Raw genomic sequence first — 8001 nt, forward strand, 5'->3', positions numbered from 1 at the left:
TTCACTAAAATCACATATATACTGACCAGTATCCCAACTTCTTTGGAGAGTTTCTCTGAGCTATCTGAAATGCTGTCTCCCAGGCCATAGTTCTCTTTTTTCCCCCAAATAAAACTTAACTTGAAACACTCATATTGTGCATTTTTTTTAACAGACAGGGACCTTGTCTTTGCAAAACATATTTATTTTCTGTTCATAGAAGCATAACAAATTGTACTTTTTTCTTCCAAGGAAACACCAGGCCTTTTTGAAGGATGTATGCCATTTGTTTACTTCAAAGTGAGTTACCTGAATCTTGAAGAAAATAGCTTCCCACTTAAAACACTAAACACCCTGACACTATTTTAAGCTAATACAATGACATTTTCAGTGATCTTCTTCATTTCTGAATGGAAGCAAGGCTGACGACAGTCCTCACATTCAATTTATTAAAATTAGAAAATTGTCAGGAAGACTCCAGCAGAGGTATGGCATTTACTTTGTAAAGTCGTCCTCGGTTTAACAATAGGTATTTGGATAACTTTTTATTCTCTCCTCGGGCTCAGCTGGAAGAAATTTTTACCACAAAGGAAGCCTGATTTTATGCATGTTTGACTTAATTCAGAGGGATTTATGAATACCACAGTAGCCTGTTTGGATTGGCTGTGAATAATGTGAGGCAGATAGCTTTCACTTCTTTTCAACCTGAAATATCTGATGTGTTCTTGGTAACTCTTTTTAGTGAAGCAGACATTTTAAATACGAAGATCCAAGCATCAAGCATCCTTATTTGTTCATTTTCAGCACCCTTTCTGAAATATGTGAGAAAGGATAAATTTTACAAATGCAAGAGCTCAAAAACTATGAAATAAATGGCACTAAGTCCAAAATTTGGTGCCAAATCTGACTTATTATTTTATTTTATTTCATAGAATAGCTAAAAGGAAACAGTTGTGGAAATAAACTATGTCAGTGTAAAAAACACACACACCATTGGCACTAGAATATATGATTTCAATTAAAACATGGCTGGTGTGTGGGTTTTGAGGTAGAGGTTGACTTAGACAGCTATATTTTTGTTGGAACTTATTGGCTCAGATCATGACAATAGATTGTAGATTTCTTTTTTGTACTTAATAGATTTCTTTTTTGTACTTTAATCTTGTATCACTTGGTGATGGTGGTGTTATATTACATAAAGGTACTACGTTAAGTCTGGTTGGAAGAAATGAATCACCTAAAATCTCATTGTCACATATTCTTAGATTTGGAATTTGTTGCTAGGAATGAACAGAACAAGAGCATATGCATATTAATGCAAGTGATGAAATTCATCCTTTGGCAGATGGTTACGGAGGACAGATCTATGTCCAGTTCTGCTTTATGAGGTGTGAGGGATTGTGTGGGATATGGAGACTGTTTAGACATGGTCAGTACCTGGAAGGAGCCCAAATACAGACAGTATAGGGACATCTTTATGAGGACCACATTTCCCAATTCCATTGAATTCTTTTCTGACTTAGACTCACCAAGAAGAAAATGTGTGGATCTCAGCTTTGAGGTAGGGAAATGTTTCCCAGTATAATTTCAAGATCTTCAGGAACCCAAGACATGAGACAAAGGAAATGTTTCACATTTCACATATGTTATTATTATCACTAGTATAGGAAAGAAAGCTAAGACATCATTATGTCATGATTACTCAGTTTATATAAATTTTGATGCCTATTCCCAGATCATCCCTTAAAAAGACAATAAGCTGACCCAATATTAATACGTAAGACAGTTTTGTCATGTTTCTGTCTGATTCCAAATTGTTCTACTATCTTGGGACAAAGTATTCAACTATTGGTATTCTACCCCTTCAAACAGTGATATTTATTATTTGCTACTTTAAACGTTTTTTTTTTTTTTTTGCAAGACTTGGTTTGACAAAATTTTTGTTGCGATAAAACAAGTGTTTACCACTACAGTTTCACCTTTTTACTTACTTTAGTCAGTATTAATGACTGCATTCAGTATTAGAATTCATGGCTAAACTGCCAATGAGAACTTAGATACTTGGCTACCTTCAAAGAAGAATCTATCATCTTCTATCATTTTCTTTACTGTCACTCACTTCCCCTCCAAACACTGACAGTCACCGGCAATTGCTCTTTTTGATATAAGTGACTTTGGTCCCTTATAAAATGAGAAAGAAACATATTTTAATAAAAGCATTTGCCTACATGGACAAAAATTGTGATCCAGGATTGTGAAAGACTTAACAAAAATGACATCTGGAAGCTTTCACTGTTGTAGCCCATACGTGAGAACCCCTTGAAGATCTTTTTTTATGTTATATAAGCACCAAATCAATAAAGGCATCCACAAGTGACAGATACTCTTCACGATTCCTCTACTTATGAGAAATGTTCCTCTCCAGATGAGTGTGTGAGTTGCGATGTTAAGAGATAATTATGCTTTATTTTCTGGAGACTCACATTTAATTTCTGGTAAATGAAAAGTATATCTTTTGCAAGTGGCACTGAAGCAAATTGTATTTTAAAATAAAATAAAATTAATTTGCTTTATATGCACAGTGTAAGTGTTTACATGTGCCTCTGTTTGATACTCACTGAAGCACAGTGTTTCCTGGGATATTTTCTGAAGACTTAATAAAATGTGAAACTTTCATCTACTGTTGAAAACTTAATAAAACTGGGATTCATAGTGGGGAAAATGTCTGAGGTTAATATCTCAACTTCTGTACGTGACATTCAAAGGATGATTATAATTTGTTCTGCAGGTAGTCTAAAAATTAATTTTCTGCTTCATTATTTATTAGATTTTTCTTTCTCATACTGTTTAGATAGGTTTATTTCTGGGCTTTTTTATTAGTGCAGAAAAAATACAGAGCTTAAAGAAAGTCCAAAATCCTTAGCCAAAGTTGTTTCTCAGTGCTCATTTAGTACATTTTCAACTAATTTCAAAAAAAGAAGAGTTTAAATTCCAACACTATCTAAGCATTAAAATGATTTTTTTTCCCCCTATTTCAGGGTCATTGCTTTCAGAGAAAGAGTCTTAGGAAAGAAGAATTATTCAGATTTACTACACACCTCTGAGGGTAAGACCCTCAGTCAGCTAGTGCTTTTATGAGCACCAAGTTAAAGGTAGTATTAAGTTAAAGGTAGTATTTTCATGTGTTTTACTCAAGTCAAAGTTGTCATCCTTTTAGGGCAGAATTGAATGAATATGTCTCCCTATTATTACCTTTAAAATAGGAATACAAATAATGCCTATCCCATAAAACTAGAGCAAAGAATACATGGATATTTCCCAGTATATATCAAGCATGCTGTTTATTACAACTTTGTATTTATTGAACAAAATGGAACAGATTATTATTGGTGAATTTACACTCCCTCTCATTCTCTTTTTTGTTTGTTTCTTCATTATGACTAAACGTTATGAGGAAGAGTTAAAAAAAGAACAATTCAAGAATTTTTATTGTACAATGCAGAGACAAATTTCAGGAGATGAAGACAAGAGTATCAAAAAGATGCTGATGGGCAGACTGCCTGAGTTATCAATAATAAAAGAGAATTTTCTCTATTGATGCCTAATTTCAGATACATACTTATCTCTCACAGTCATTCTGGACTCTACCCCTCTCATAAATGTCTGTCATTGTGCTCCAAATCAAGCCTTTCAGGTTGATTAAAATTTTTCTTGGCGTGGGGTAAGGAGGACAGGAGTCATGCTATAATTCTCACTGGATGATTAGAAAGATTATCTGCCTTTGTTCTGATAACATACATAAAATAATAAAAAAGTTGAGGATAAATTTTACATAATAATAGTAATAGTAATAATAGTAATGATAATAACAACAATAATAGTATAGGTTGTAGATATCATATAAAGTATTCCATATGTCTTTATGTCCTAGATATGAGTTACGGTGAAATATTTCCACCTGTAGCGAAATAATCGGAAAGATAACTGCAAGAAAAGAAGTGATAGATACTCCCTCCTTTTTAAAACCATTTAAGACCTATTCTATGTTGTGTTTTCTAAAGTTTATTTGTCACTTTTACTGTCTCAGCTAGTCATGCTTAGGGAAAGCAGGAGAGCTTGTGAATACTATATAAAATCATTATTAAAAGCTATATTTATTCAGTGTCACATATGCTAAGCACTGTTCCATATGCTGGGACAGCACAATGAAACAAGCAATAATGTTCTTCCATTTCTGGAGTTTTTATTCAAGTTAGGAAGACAGAAAACGACCAGTATAAAAATCACCTCGGAGGGTGATGAGTGCTTGGAAGGAATGAAACCCTAGTTTTCATTGAAAAGAGAATGAAAGTAGGCAGGGTTTGGGTAGGGTTTGGATCTGAGTGGTGAAAAGACCTATTACCTATGAGAAGATCTGGGAGTGAGCGTGACGGACAAAGGTGATGTTAAGGGCACAAACCCCTCTGTCAGAAGCAGCCTGGATGCTTTTGAAGCACAAGTAGGAGGCAGTGTATTGGGTGTAATGGGGTGTGGTAAAGAAGGGAAGGGCAGAAGCAGATACGGCTTGAGTAGGAAGCAGGACCAGTTCACACAGAGACATGATAAGACATCATAAAGGAACCATGGGAGAGCTGTAAGCAAGGCAATAAAATGATGTGATTTGTGTATGAAAACCAATATGAGGGAAATGATTCTTGTATAACTATATTCACAAACACACACATACACCCCCAAAGTGATAAACAGGTGATCATAGTTATAAACCTAGAGTGTCGGTAAGATGCAATTTTCTTGGTACCATCTAATGATTTGGGCTTTGTTTTCACTGTTCTGATGCAAAGAGATGAGTCGATTTGTCTTTGGACAAATCAGGTCTAAGGGAGAGAACTAATTCTACCACATCCCTCAAAAATCCTGTGAATAATCATTTAAGGTAGTGCCTAAAAATTTAGTTTTAGAAATATGATTCAAACTCTATCTCCACATACTTTTTTTTTGCTGCCAAAAAAGTTTAATTGCTATGCCTAACCTGTGTTATATTACTATTAATATGAACATGGCTCAAGGATTCAATTTTCAAATCTCCTATATGAAAGATAAACAATATAATTCTATTGACTGTGCACGTACAGACTTATGGTTAATATTTTCTGTCCATGAGAAGTCACTTCACTGTGTACTACAGCTTTCTTTAGGAAGACAATAAACGCTGAATTTTGAAAATTCATAAAATAACAACATGAGAATCCTTTAAAAGATTTAAGAATCCAACTCTTTTCCAAAAGCCTTTCACAAAGAAATAAAATACGTCTTCAAACTTAGGATTAGAAGTGATGTCATTAAGATTTAGCATTCTTATCAATATTTTGAATTTGATCATTTTTATTAAAGAACACTGCCAAAAGAGCATGCATTTATGGATGAAATTAGATATTACTTTATCCCAGTAATATGTTTTCAGAGTGATAGTTAATAATTACAGTCCGATCTTCCCAGCATTGCAAAATTATTTGGTAATATATATTTTCTGTTTATGGTTTGCATGCAGTGGTAGACTGAAAAGCGTACCCGCAAGATGTCAAATTCCCAGAACCTGTGACTATGGTACCCTACATGGTAAAAGGGTCTTTGTAGATTTTATTAAATTAAGGATCTTTTGATGGGGACATTATCCTGGACTGTCCTGGATAGACCTGATGGAATCAAACGGGGAAGCAGGAGGTCAGAGGTAAAAAGGAAGCCAAGATTGGAATGGTGAGCTCATAAGACAGGGAATGCTGGCAGCTTCTAGAAGCCAGAAAAGACGAAGAACATATTCTCCCCTGGAGTCTCCAAAAGGAACCAGCCCTGATGACACCTTGAGTTTAGGCCCGTAAAACTCATTTCAGACTTCTAATCTCCACAACTGTAAATGAATGCATTCGTGTTGTTTTGCATAAAGTTTGCCGCAATTTTTATACTTGAAAAGAGGAAACTCATACACATGCTAAACTGTATTAATATGATACAGAGGCAAGATGAAATTCTACAATATTAAAAATATTTAGTCCTAATAATATCTAATCCTAATCCTCTCCTAAAGAGGTGAAAGAGAATTAGGCTTGCTTGGAGGCTGTTCCATACGTATCTACCAGGTAAACAAGATCAGAGTTTTTGAGGAATATGATTGGAAGCAAGTAGAATAGCTTCCTCTGAAAAAGCAATCAACAGAAATTACTCTTGGAGTATTTTAGAAAATATGAATTTTAGTATATTATTTATATCCAGTATTTACTTCTTCTCCCTCATATTATCTTAAGAGTGTAAAGTATGTAATTCATAGAACTTACTAAAACAAAGACCAGGTTTAAACTACATGCACATCTGTGGTCTTTTTTTTAAAAATTTTTATTGACGTATAGTTGATTTACAATGTTGCGTTAGCTTCTGCAGTACAGCCAAGTGAATCAATTATACATATATGTACTCTTTTTTAGATTCTTTTCCCATTTAGGTCATTACAGAGTATTGAGAAGAGTTCGCTGTGCTATACATCCTTATTAGTTATCTATTGTATATATAGTAGACATCTGTGGTCTTTAGCTGGTGCCTTAAGGGTGAAGGAAACATGCAAATTTGTGTACTACAAATGTGAAAGAATGACAATAACACATCTAGTAAGGTTCTGATCGTGGTTGGATTTCATAGTATTTTATCCCTGGTGCCATGAAGGGTGCAGCGTATTTATAAAATGACACCAGCTGTCTGGCGCAGTGGGACTCCGCCTAGAGAAATAATGCTTATGCGTGCGTTAAAGCACGGAGCTACTCCTCAGATCGTTGCTTTCAAGCCTGTAACCTGAAACTAAATAATGAGGCTCCTTTTGGCTTGAGGAATATTACTTTTTGTCATTGTAACAAGTACAAGATCAAATTCAAGGAAAGCTTTTTCCTCCCCCCACCCCACTCCCTCCAATGTTCACTCTTTGCTTTGAGTTCCAGCTGTGAGTGGAATTAACTTTCAAAATAAAGAAAATGCCTCTGCAGCTGGGGAGAGAGTTGGGGGCCCCCTTGAATCAGACACAGTTGGTGGAAGGAGGAAATATCATGAATACCCTTCCACTACTTTTGTGTCACTGTAGGAGGCCTTTGTAGAAAGAATCTAAACATTATTCTGCCTTCCCATCTTCTGACTGAATGGATGGGTAGCTGGGCTTATGAAAACCGGTTCTTAAGAAAGCGTTGACTTCGGTCACCGTTTGTTCTGTTTAAGAGAGGAGTAGTCTTTCACCGAAATACAAGAACAAGATTATACACCTACATCGTCCCTACTCTCGAATTCAAAAACCGGAAACGGAATGATGTGTAATGCATTTTCCAGTGACTCTCGCTCACTGAGCTTCAACCCGCGGCATGCAAATATTTTCACAACCATACTTTTCGTGCATTTAGGTATTTTGAGCACCATGCATTCACTGATTAAACTCTGTGATAAAATTTCATTTTGCTACTAGTAAGACTACAGTATCATTTGTGATATCTCCAAGTGTAGTGAATTACATTTCTGTGTTACTTTTAAAAGGCAAACAGCTCACTCTATTTATTCTTAAGATACTTGAGAAAAAGACAGGACAAGTCATTTTTGTAGTTAATTTGTTCTTGGGTATATTTATTCATCACCTTTTTATTGAATACCTGCTACTCAGAAATCAGGCGCTATTCTAGGCATGAGCAATAAAGGTGGAAGAAAACATATGATGTCCCTGTGTTCTAGAACTTTCATTTTTGTGGGAGGAAATGGGCAATTAAATAGGAAACGAATATGAAGGTTATCTCAGGGACTCGTAAGTCTGATGAGAAAGATAAAACAGGGTAATATTATTAGAGAATGCAGGCAGTGGGGCGGGGAGAGGTTAGTCAGAAAAAGTTTCTTTGCGGAGACCTAACTGCTTGTCACACAGAGTTCTGAGAGAAGGAGTCTCCAGGTGGAGAGATCAGTAAGGGCCAATCCTGGTGGCTTTTGTGTTTAGAAATCTTGGTGGAC

Source organism: Eschrichtius robustus, chromosome 18, assembly GCF_028021215.1.
Source record: "Eschrichtius robustus isolate mEscRob2 chromosome 18, mEscRob2.pri, whole genome shotgun sequence".
Taxonomy (NCBI): domain Eukaryota; kingdom Metazoa; phylum Chordata; class Mammalia; order Artiodactyla; family Eschrichtiidae; genus Eschrichtius; species Eschrichtius robustus.